The 13,084-nt window shown below is 31.7% G+C and overlaps 1 protein-coding gene across 1 annotated transcript in view; it reads right to left on the bottom strand.

The window, feature by feature from the left end:
• Positions 1–13,084, bottom strand: part of LOC139524717 (roundabout homolog 1-like) — a 192,883-nt gene that overhangs the window by 174,020 nt on the left and 5,779 nt on the right. Inside the window, exons 2-3 of the mRNA XM_071319737.1 lie at positions 12,225–12,365; positions 7,984–8,073 (exon numbers count right to left, since the gene is read on the bottom strand). The gene's annotated coding sequence lies outside the window, so the exon portion shown is untranslated. The remainder of the gene's footprint in view (positions 1–7,983; positions 8,074–12,224; positions 12,366–13,084) is intronic.

The following is a 13,084-nucleotide window of genomic DNA, read 5'->3' as shown; positions in this document are numbered from 1 at the left end:
GTGAATGTGAATGTGAATGTATGGGAGAACAATGCACGAAATTGAAAGTAGTTTGGAAAGTGAAACTTCGTCTGCTACTATTGCAGTGTGAAAATGTCGTCAGACAAAACTGATGTAGAATTTGCATGTTCAGTGAAACCAGAGACATATTGTATTATATGTCTCTGGTGAAACTGATGTAATTAATGCCGGACACGAGGTCTTACTTAATGAGGAAAGGTTACGAAATGGTCAGAATTGGCAGGGGAAAGATGACTGTGAGGGCTATAATGAGGAAGCCATAGAGGAGCAGGAGGTTAATATTAATTGGTGAGGAGATGGTGGTGATTGGTGGCACAAACATTACAATGAGATTAGTAGTGTTGAAAAAGGTCTACACATATATTTGCCCCTTGTGGGAATACTGGGCTAAGTCATGTCATGGGTGCTGAAAAGGAGGTGTCAGATTTCGGCAACTTTATATGGACAATCCTTTTCTTGAATGCATTTAAATCAACAAAACTGATAACTTTAAGCTTTCCACTGATTTTTATAGTGCTGTTATGCCACTATCCCAGATAAGGGGGAAAGGTGAGCACTCACAAACATGTTTAACCCTGCCCCACTAATCTTATGTGCCTGTCCCAAATCAGGAGCATGTAGTTTACTGGTTGTTGTTGGTTCATGCCTGTCATTTTCATTTTAGATTAATTGTTTTGTAATCAAGTACATGTAGCTATATATATAGGCAGTTAGTTTTCTCAGTCGAATTGTTTAATATTTCCCATGTCTGGCGGGCCTTTTATAGCTGACATTACATTATGCATTTTTCTCATTGATGAAGGCCATATGGTTGCCTATAATTGCTTACATCCACTGTATTTGAACTTTGGTGGATAGTTGTCTTATTGGCAATCATACCTTATCTCCCTATTTTCATATTCACTACAAAGGCAAAGGCAAAATGACAACAAAATGCCTTGGAGCTACAAATAAGAAATGAAAGCATTTCTTGGTCTTGCATACCATTTACTAAGTTGTATTGGTTAACAGATCCAATAATGGTCACCTCAATATTTTCTTGTACAATGATTAGGGACAGGTATACCCATATTTTATGGTACCTTCATTTCTCTGACCATCATGTTGATCCTTTCGGTAATATTAAACCTGTTGTTTCATTAGTTGAAACTCTGAAGAACAAAACAAATGTATCAATCTTGTTAATATAATATATATATATTGGTCATGTTAAATGTTGGCCAGTTCGCAAGATAAGAGGTTAAACTACCCCTCTGCCATTGTTGACTACACTTCAAATGTGGTGGCTGACCAATACATCTAGTATTATTGTTATTATCAAAAAAAATTGCAATGGCTCAAAAAGTATGTTTCATTTTAGTTGGGACAGGTAAATTTGTAATACCTTCATATTTACCATTCATCCAACCTAAAATTTCTTCAGTTTTCTTGTTTGCTGGTAAAAAGGATTGATAAATAGATATTTTGTGCTGGGGTGAGCAGGGGAACAACAAAATTTTAACAAACAACAAGAACAAATTAAATACATCAAACTTGACTTCTCTCTTTTTTGTTCCAGTTTGAAGGCATGTGTGTAAACTTATGTCTAGTAATGGCCTTGTATTTTATTATTTTATAATGACAAATATTTTTCATAGGTGATGACTAAAAGAAAAAGATATGCAAAAAAATGAATCAAATGAATAGTCAATCTTCATATAAAGTCAAAGATAAACTGATAATGTCATGGCAAAATAAAAGGACAGATTGATAATGCCACAACACCATGGCAAATACAAAAAGACAAACAACACTCTTCAAAACACAACCCACGAAACTAAAGACAGAGCTACACCAACCCCATATAACAACGAGTCAATTTCAGGTGCTCTGCTGCGTCAGAAAGGTAAGCACAGTCTGCTCCATATATGGCATCGAACAATGTTTCTGATTCTGGTTATATTTGTGATCAGTCTTTTCAGTGATTTTACATTTGAGGAAAAGATCAAGCAAGATGTCCATGATATATAACCCATAGAAGAAAAAAGTATATATACAAGTCAGTGCGGCATTTCAGATAAGACTGTAAATGTGTTTTCTAAAAGGATATAATTTGAACTAAATGTAGACAAATTAAGTGTTCTATTTCCAATAAAGCATCCAGGACTGGCAAAATCAGTAAAATGAATAGAAAACATCAAACTTGGACAGTATAACACTTAAGATACCTTGAGGGGATACCCAAATCCTATATGTGCAACAAGGTTATTTGACCTGGTATATTTTTCCAACAGTTTCCCTGCAGGAACTGGTATGTTGCATTTTAAACTGAAATAAGACCTATTTTTACACATGAATCATGAGGAGATATCATCAAATTTTCCCTGAATCCGTTTAACTTTAAATCTGAATAACGTCTAAATGAACCAATATTACGATCCTTAAAAGTTAACTAGATTTTTTGTAATCAACAGAAAAACTTGACAGAGTGATACATCATTACAGAGCTAAAGAAAAAAAATTGAAATAGAAATTAGTCAGAATTCCGACGCGGGCTTTTACTGTTAATTAACCTCTACAATTCTCATAAAACCACTATTTGCATTGTAATTCTCAATCATACTTTCACCACTTGATGGTATTTGACAGTTTCAATTATCTCCTACCGCCAAAAAATTGTCATGTCACCACCGTGTAACGACAATTCAAACAGTGAGATCGTCTCCTCCTTCCTGTCAATCTAATTATCGTGGAACAGTACGAAAAACTCAACAGTAACATAACACTCGCCTCTCCAGGGGAAATTCTGAAGGAATGAAGGAATGAGACATTGAAGGATTCAAAAGCTAGTGTCTTCTTAGATCATGACAAAACCGATGGAGTTGGAGCCGAGATAATTCACCCAGGGATCAGCGCTGACAGATCTGTCACATTTCATATCATAGTCTTTTCAGAAAAAATGCAACAGTGCATAAAACACCTTTTACCAGAATTCTCAATTATAGATACATGTATAATAATCATATATTCTTTTGTTGTTTGATGCAAGATTAATGCAAAAAACAAATTATCGTAGTTTTACACAGTCTCATCAGACTTTGCGGATTCAATAGAAAGATAAAGTTTAATTGGAAAGAGATGTCCTTCAACATATTACATATACGTGTAATAAAAGGCTTTGTTATAGCTGTCACAATAACATTATAACTGTAACTAATACAACATAATGGCTATTTTATTGGAAAATGTGTCTTTTGAATTCATATAATGGCTTCACATAAAGATTTCAAAATACAACTAAGTTGTCTTCACCAAAATTAAACTTGTCAATATAATACAAGATTAAAATCTTTGATGTCCCCAGAGCCTTTCCTGTAAATTAAACTGGGAATTTAATTTGTTCAGCAGCATGGAGTTCTTCAGCCTCAAATTTCCCAAATCAACTGGGTACTGAAGCGGTTAATTATAAAACAGTTATTCAAGGTCCAGTTTTGGTTTTTTTCTTATATAATCCATATTACCTTCTTCAGATGAAAAGAAACAATTTTACTACCTTTCTGTTAAGGTGCTCAGAATTACATATGCTAAAGTTATTTGCTTGTATATTTCCTCTAAAAATGATGAGTGTTTGAGCAATTGCTGCTTGTTGGAAATTTTGGCTTTCCCAAAATTTTGGTGTTGACCTGAAGAGGTCTGTAAAGTGTACAAAAATCAGTATTATGCTTTGTTTTTTACTGAAAAGGGTCTTTGGAGAGGTGCTCGGTGGTAAGTGGTCTAAGCAGTGATAACTGATTTCCCCCCAGAACTCCACAACCAATAAAACTGGTCCTGATAAGAGCAGAATAAGCCTTCACCTTTCTAAAAATATGACAAGTTACATGTTTGCTACAGTTAATTAATAATACTCAGAAACAAGAAAAATTATTATTCAAATAGGATATTCATGACAAAGGAGTAGGGGCATTAAGGCCTGGTTTTGGCCCAAGAAAATAAAATGTTTGATAACTTTCTCAAATTGGCACATAATGTTTAGAAATGCATAGGGTCAAGAAGTCAAGAAACAACAAAATAATTTAACAGAAGCTTTATTATAACTATTGACAAAATCTCACTTAATATAAAGTTGTTTCTTGGGTGCGCACATACTTTTTCAATCTAAAATATACTTCAAATTTTTATAAAAAACAAAGAAAATCACGAAATTTTACAAAATATGCAAATTAAATCATGATTTGTTGCCATGGTATCTTGTTCAATGTCCAAAATTGTTTTGTTTTCTAAATATCTTGTACCTTAGATATTGTACAGTAATTTAAAAAATATGTATGATAACTTTTAGATTTGCAGTAATTTAGGGGCCAAATAAGGGCCTTATTGCCCCTACTCCTTTTTGTACAAAACGTTTTTTGAAAGTTTAAACTGATTCCTGTCAGCGGTTTAGAAAGAGTTGTGGATATATCAATCAAACAATAAACAATCAAAATTTAGACACAAACTTCAGAAAAAGAAAAGCACAATGCAAAGGCATTATATATGAAAGAGTATGTTAAATTGTCACTAATATACAGCCAGATGTTAAAGATATGTTGTGGATACAAGAAAAGCCATGATGATGATCCCTGGTGTTGTTATAGTAAATTTAAATTCCTTGTTTTGCTATGGGAAACAAAAATGAGGTGCTCAATGTCATCAGGTGACCAAAATTACGTTAAAATTCAGTTGAAATCCAGTCACTTGATTCTAAAGGAGGAGTTGAGGATATAAATCAATTATAGATATTATTGGAGGGCTTTTATTTATGTGAATAATTGGAATGGATGAGTATTGCTATAATAAGAGCTCCAAGTCTAATACCTGAGGCATAGATACATGCAGATTTTTCAAACTTGCAAAATTCGCAATAATTGAACTCCCAAATTTGTCATTTCTTGAAAAATTGCATCAATAAATGAACCAACTAGTTTCTGAAACTATAGTAATGAACAAAAAGGCATACATCATATAACACTCCATGTCCAACTCTTCACTAAGCATAGGAATTATATAACTGCTTATTTTAGAAAAATGCTCAGTTATTTCAATGAATGTCATCGTTTTACATTCTTCCAATTAGAATGGGAACAATAATACAGTTAATCATTTAAACTGATGATACCTAATTAGATTATAATCCTTGGAGATCCACTTTGAACAAAACTTGAATGTTAAAAATCCAATATAAAATATATGAATGCAAGTCTATATGTTCCCCAATACACCTATTATCCATATGTCTTATGTAATAATCCCTATATACATGTAATAACTCTTCTTTTTATGGAACAAACTTTTCCAAGATATCCTATAAAAGTCATTTTATTCAGGGCACGATATCATTTCTTTTGAAATTGTTAAGAAAGTAGACACCAGGGTCGCTTCATAAAGGCTTTTGCAATAGATACAGCTTTTAATAAAGAAAAATAATCTCTATCAATGGGGAAAGAACCAAATGTCTTTCTGGCATGTAATTGATTACGTGTTCATCATGAAAATTTCAAGTTTGAAGGATTTGCTTCCTAGTTGTAGAAAAAACAAGGAACTGCTTGGAGAGGCTTGGCATGAGAGCCATTATTTAATTCTAAACGTGTTTTCATTCTAATTAAACAAAATGTATCTCAGGACAAATTATATATAGTTAACATGCCACAATTTGAAACTAAATATGATGCGGGCAGGCAATTCTGTTTGTCTGGTAAGTATATCTTACAGAGTCATGACAACCGAACTGAGGGTAGTATATACAAATTCTCCTTATACTTTTATGTTGAACAAATACCTAGACCTTAGACCTGAACAGTTAACAACAGATTCAGGGTGGGTATATATAGATTCCACAACTGCAACAAGTGTGTTACGATATTTCTCCACTAGACAGTTAAATTTTGATATTTAAAGCGTGAGGCTTGCCGAACTTTATAAAATAATTAGAATCTAACTGTCGAGAGTGGTGGAATCTGTTTCTCTAATGATTTTTATCATTCTTTTTCAAAGATTTGAACAAAGTTATGTACTTTTTATGTGGTGTTATCAGGCATGGTCGTCTTTTTTCATGACGTCACAATAGGAAAATTAAGACAAAACCAAGAAAATTTAACGTCACAATCAAATGTCAACCAATCATTTGCCGAGAATAGATTTTTCACTAGTGTGGAGAAATATTTTTCTCACACGGATGAAGAAATATGAAAATAGCGCAAAAATTAGAGATATTATATATATCATAAACCCTTTCCAATAAAATGGAATAGAAGCTGTCAAAACCATTCAAAGGACCAGGAGTTTTATAAAAGATAGCAAATGCTTAATCCCTAAATAACATACTCATTTGATGATATGGGAATTTTGACTAGAAGAAATTCAAAGTATTTTTTATAACAAAAATAAAACTAAGTACAAAATAGATTTTCAAAGAATTTCCTGAATGATTTATGAAAATTGTATCCCTTTTACTTTGATTTTCAAACATTCTGTTCAAACTCTTTCAGGATACTATGCTATGCATTAATGTTTGTATTTATATTCTGGAATAAATTACTAAAATGACTGTCTTTTTTCATCTTTCTAAGCACTGACTAATCAGCCTTTACCTGTCCACAGATACAAATAACAGGATTTGAAGGGTACACTAGAATGAGACCCAACTACATAAAAACCACACACCTATATATATTCAATATAATTTAATACACACAATATAAAACCTACAATGGATGTATGCATATTCATAGTTATTTTGCTTTTTGATGAAATATTATCAATCTGTGATAGAAAATCATTTTCATTCCTTTCAAGTTTGATAATTTTTGCCCTTTACTCATAAACCACTTGTCCCTACGTTAAAAGTAAACCTATTACAATAGTATAATCTATGATTAAACTGCTATGGCATCTTCAAAACTCATTTGACTGAAAATTTCTGTTGAGTTTTAATAACTTGTATACATAACTCTTCTTTACTCTTTGGACCATAGCCAACGGAATAATTTTACCACTGCTAATCATAACAAATTGAATTCACAGTAAATACTAATGCAGAAAACCAATTATAGTCTATAAAAGGAAAAACACAGCTCATGAAAAGTGAAAGTAAATATAACTTACGATTGTTTTCAACGTAATGTTACGTCCTATAAATTTTTTAAAGCGATCTGGAATTGAAAATTAATTAAGTTCCAGGAACGGCCATACATAACTTAAAGGAAGCATAGCCGGAATGGTTGTGCATCAATTGTCTGTTCTCTATTGAAGATTTTCTTTGATCAATATTCAATTGGTGGATAGCTGCATCTTTCGTTAGAAGAAATATTCCATCATTCTCACTCGGAGAACATGTCAAAGAAGTTAGTGTTTAAATAAAATCAATTTGCACAAAAAAATCTATAAAGCTGCCCACAACAATGGGTCAAGTTTGTAAAGTACGGTCGTTATACAGGTGTTATAAATTGACCAAGTGCATACTTAAGATGCAGACAAAATACTCAAACAAGAAGGTTAAAATAAAAATTGACCGAACAAGTGCCAATTCAAAGGGGTTGCTATAAATGTCAAAGAAATTTCCATGTTGCAAATAAGTATCTGATTATTGCTACAAAAACTATTCAATTTAACATTTATACAATAAAATGTAAATAGTACAGTAAGTCATTTCATTCCAGATGACTTCCCAAAAAGTATCTCAAAAATTGTTAAGACCATATGTTCCGTGAACATATAAATTTTTTCGAATTTATAGGTCTAACTTTTTTATTGAAAAGAAGTATTGCCATAACCACTAATGTACTGATGATAACTGTACTGTTGACAAATTCTTCTTCAATTTTAAAGATATCAAATTACCTTGTGTTTTAATTACCTCTTAAGGGATTAGCAGTTTATCATGTTTTTAATATAAAGATTTAAAATTAATTATAATTGTCTTTTATATTACATGTATGATGTACCTACCTATTTTCTTCTCTCTTCATTTCTTCATCGGTTAAAACCTTTATACAGAGACCTACTACAGGATCATAGCAGTTTTAGGCATAAGGATGTCTTAACTAAAAAAGAAAGATAGAAACATGATATAAGCAACAGAATTGTTATAACCAATACAAAAGAGTTTAGTATGACGTCCATTATCACTAAACTAGTACATATTTTTGTTTAGGGGCCAGCTGAAGCACGCCCCCAGGTGCTGGATTTTCTGGCTGTACTGAGGACCCATTGGTGGCCTTCAACTGTTTTCTGCTCTTTGGTTGGTTTGATGTCTCTTTGACACATTCCCAATTTTCATTCTCAATTCTATTTGATTTTATAACCTGCCATCCTTTAAGTCTTGTCTCTGTTTTTGTTTGACGTTTTTCTTTGTATCAATCTGATGTATTATACATTTTTCAACTGATTTTTATAGTTAGTTCTTATGTTGTGTTGTTACACCACTGTCCCTGGTTAGAGGGAGGGTTGAGTGCTCACAAATATTTCTAACCCGCATATTCTTTTTGTGCCTGTTCCTATTCAGGAGCCTCATATTTGTTTTTCCCCAAGTGTTTTGTTATACATTAGTATAACAAGAATGTGTCCCCAGTACACGGATGCCCTACTTTAACTATAATTTTCTAGGTTCAGTGGACCATGAAATTGGTGTCAGAACTCTAATTTGACATTAAATTTAGAAAGATCATATCATAAGGAACATATATACAAAGTTTCAGGTTGATTGGACTTCAACTTCATCTACCTAGACCAAAAACTTTAACCTGAAACTGGACAGACGAATGAACAACGAACAGACGGACAAACAGACGCACAGACCAGAAAACATAATGCCCCTCTACTATTGTAGTTGGGGCATAAAAAAAAGTGCAATGTGGAACCTCCCGTAACTAACAGATCCCTGCAACTTATCTAGAATATCATTTCCCAAACCCATACAATTATCTAGAAATCACAATTTGATATAAATTCTTCCCCTTCTAAACAAATGTTTTGGAACCGTTTTATACCAAATATCTCATGACTTTAATTTTGTCAATTCCATATATTGTGCCTGTATTTGTAACAAAAAATATGTTCCGGCGTGACATTTGTTCCGCTGGAACAAATATCATAGGAAATATGTACCGCCGGAACTTATATCACAGAAAATATGTTCCAGCACTGTAAAATTTGTTCCGGAACTAATTTTTTGACCAAATATGAAATAAGTTCCGGAACAAATATCATAGCTTCATGAATTTTGTTCCAGTTAATATTAAAAGTTTTAAATAAGTTCCTGTGATATTAGTTTAAGACCAATATGTACATATTTCAAAGAAACCAATGAATAAGTTCTTCTCAAACCTATTTTCACTGAAATAAGTACCTTTGCAACATATTGCACAGCGAAACATTTTCTTGTTACACTTAAATTATAAAGCAAGCTAAATGCTGTACTGAGTGTGCTGGCATGGGATACATGTGCAATTTTAGGCATGACTGTAAAGTTCTACAGAATAAAGTGGTGGTAATTTATCATAATTTGTATCTATGTTTTATGTGGTATTCCTTCTTGGTTCTTGTTAACTGTCATGGCCCTGTTTCTAGTCATACATGTACTTGTCATGGAACAGTTTCAAAAGAGTGTGTCTTTTGTTTCTTCATGTCTTTTGCAATCATTAATCAGTTATTTCGTCCTTTCCAAATTAGTTCATATGTTCATGTTCTTTGACTTTAATTTTTTCTGAAAGATTTTTCTTATCCTACTCTTTTCTGCTTAAAGTGGGACTGTCATTTTGATATTTTTTACGTTTATAATTAAACATTTGCTATAGTCCATAAGATTCTTATTGGATGAATTACATTTCTCATTTATTATATTATCAATATATTATACTTATTTTTATAATGCACTTGAATGATAACTTTAAACTCATTGATGACAAATGTTCAGCATATAAGATAACCTGTTTAACCAGTGGAACATATTTCACAGACTAGGAACTTATTTTACCAGGTGAGGAACAAATTTCACAAACCCAGAACTTGTTTCACCAGGTACGGAACAAATGTCATAAACCTGGAACCTATTTCACTAGGTAAGGAACAAATTTCACCAACCCGGTACTTATTTCACCAGGTAAAGTGTGGAACTTATTTGATAGAGATGGAACAAATTATATTGAAATTATCTATGAAAAAAGTTCTCCCAGAACATATTTCCTGTGATATTAGTTCCACTGGAACTTTTTTCACAGGAACAAATTTTGGCTCACATATTCTACCCATACTGCAACTCTACCCCTTTTTAGACTGTACATAATAAAACAAAGGTAAACGAAGTTAAATTAAACTAATATAAATTGAAATAGTTTGGGGACATTTTATGTTCTTAGCTTACAAATAGAGAGGTTTTATGTCATCACCAATATCTGACATACATAAATTCTCCATGGCTTAGAAATTTGATAAATGTGGGGTATTTTACACTCTTGGAAAATAAATTCACTTCCTTAAACATCTGTCAATAACAAAGTTATCCTTTACAATTCTATTATATTGTATTTAGTTACTTATGCATAAAATCCTGAACACAGTCGACAGTGTTTAAAAAAATTAATTAATTTTACAGTGATATAACTGTTAACGATTGAACTAGTCTGAATTATAGCTATAATTTTGAAATCATTCACAGTTAGAGATATGACATTATTGCAAAAACATTATGAGATGGCCTGTCAACATTGTCAAGAATGTGAAAAGATATCTTATAAAGAAATTAAAAGGGTTATTACACTTCAGTGAATCATGCTTTCAAAATTACATAAAGGAAAAAATATGCTGGTGAAAATATTAATATCACATAATGTTATTATAATTTTTATATTAATTTGGTGTATTATCATTCTGTTTGAGGTTTAATGACCATAACAATAGCCTGTGTAAACAAAATAAGGCAGCCTTAAGAATCCAAACAGACAACAGAACATGTGAGATCAGTCTTTTTCAATCTTAATGTTAATAATGGCTTTGGGGATTTTTCTCTCTCTCTGTCCAGCTTTGGCTTTTCTTTTTTTTTTTACATATTTTCTCTATGACTTTTTATCATCCTTTTTTAGATTTATAACATATAAAAGGGCAAACAATCATTCTTTAACATATGTTTTTTATTTTTGTTTTTTCTTACAAATGTGGGTTGTTAGTTTAAGCTACAATTTTGGTTGAATTCTCTTGGTACTTTTTGATAGAAATCATGATTGATTGATTGTTCTCAATTAACACCCAGTGGCAAATATTCCAAGATACAAATCCAAGACATCCATCCTATCAATAATAAAATCAGTAAGATTGAGAGTAGTTAAGAAAATTCCAAAAACAGAAGAAAAAAACATTTTCAACTTCAAAATTGGAGTAAAAATGATATATGTGAAAATTTCCACAGATCAATCAAAAACAAAAAACTCTTTGTTTCAGAAATTTATTCATCAAATCTCAATATTTCATGAAAACTGATGAAAAAATAGAATAAAATTTACGCAATTCTTTGCTTAGAATTTTTTTCAAATAAGAGTGTTTCATTCCTTCATTAACTCTTAAGTTCACTGCTAAAGCATGGCAACAAAACAACATTTGATTTCATTGAAACATTAAAATCTCCATTTTAATAAAAAAGAGACAACTTTAGCTTTCCCAGAAGTTACCACAACGATAGTCAAAAGATTTTCCATGTACGCTAGTTCCACACCAGTTAACATAAAGATTCATCACTCATTCCATGTCAGATTTTCGTCTTTAATATAAATGTTCACTTAACTAAAATCCATTTTCACGTTTCCTGCATCAGATGAGCACAGTTCATTTGCTAGCCAATTAATAACATAACATCATGTTGCATGGGGAGGAATACTATTGCCTACACAATGGGAAAGAGATCAAATTTCCACTCTCGGATTCAGATTTTCCGTTAATCGATGCAAAATTCTGTCAAGCGTAAAAAAAGATCAAAGATTTGAAATCTTTTTAACAACCTGTTTACAGCAGGATAGAAGTTAAATCAGAAGAGGTCTCCATTCAATGCTTAGGAAAATGTATTCTCGGTGAGCAGCAAGTCAAGGAAAACCTAACCATAGACATGATATTTAACAGTCTAGTTTATATATATAGAGAATAGCGGGAGTTTTTTCAAGCTTCAATAGATTATTAAATAACATTCTAATTAAGAAACAAACCTTTTCAATCAACATGGAATGAAGACTATGGTTCCAATACTTCACTATTTTCACAGAGAGAAATGACACGTAATAATCATACTGACTTTGTCCTTTTTTTCGACAATGGAATTCACTACATAATCATCAAGAGCAGGAAATCTATTCAAAGTAAAAACAATATCAACATAAAAAATATAAAAATAAAAGATTTCAAAATCAACAACAAAAAAGAGAACTCAGAAAAATGAAAAAAAATTTGAATTACCCTCAACTTTGACATTAATGAAGCTGTGAATTCATTCATTTTAACAGGTACCAACTTACATTGATTAATGCAGATTTTTTTGTTTTGTGGTTTTCAAAAATTCTGCATACACTGCAGTACTTGAAGGAAGTTGATATTTTGTTATAGATTTGAATTCTTGGTTGATTGTATTTCCATAAAAATTTTGATAAAATCGGTACCTCACAAATAATAATGAATCTACAGTACTTGATAGTGTACATTTTTTATTTTGAAATATTAAATAAATGGAGATCAAACACTTTAATTCATTTCATGCATGTGACTTAAAAGTGTATATTCATTGGGAAACAGCAAGATTTTCTAGAAGATTTTTCAAAAAATGCAATACTTATTTGTGAGTTGTTATTGTTAACACTATCAAGATTTATTAACAGTTATGGATTCTTTATCAATGATATCAAGGATACATTCCAAATGTTTCGTCTTTATCCATACCTCCTTTCAGATATTCTCTATGGTGAAGGTATCACACAATTTGTAATGCCATGATTAACATGACTGTAATCAAGGGAAGAGCAGGATCTGTTTAACTTTCTGAACACCTGAAATTACTCCCAGTTTTCGTTTGGGG

The sequence above is a fragment of the Mytilus edulis genome, chromosome 5 (genome assembly GCF_963676685.1).
Source record: "Mytilus edulis chromosome 5, xbMytEdul2.2, whole genome shotgun sequence".
Taxonomy (NCBI): domain Eukaryota; kingdom Metazoa; phylum Mollusca; class Bivalvia; order Mytilida; family Mytilidae; genus Mytilus; species Mytilus edulis.
The sequence above is the reverse complement of the archived record's forward strand: the minus strand, read 5'-3'. Positions and strand labels throughout refer to the sequence as shown.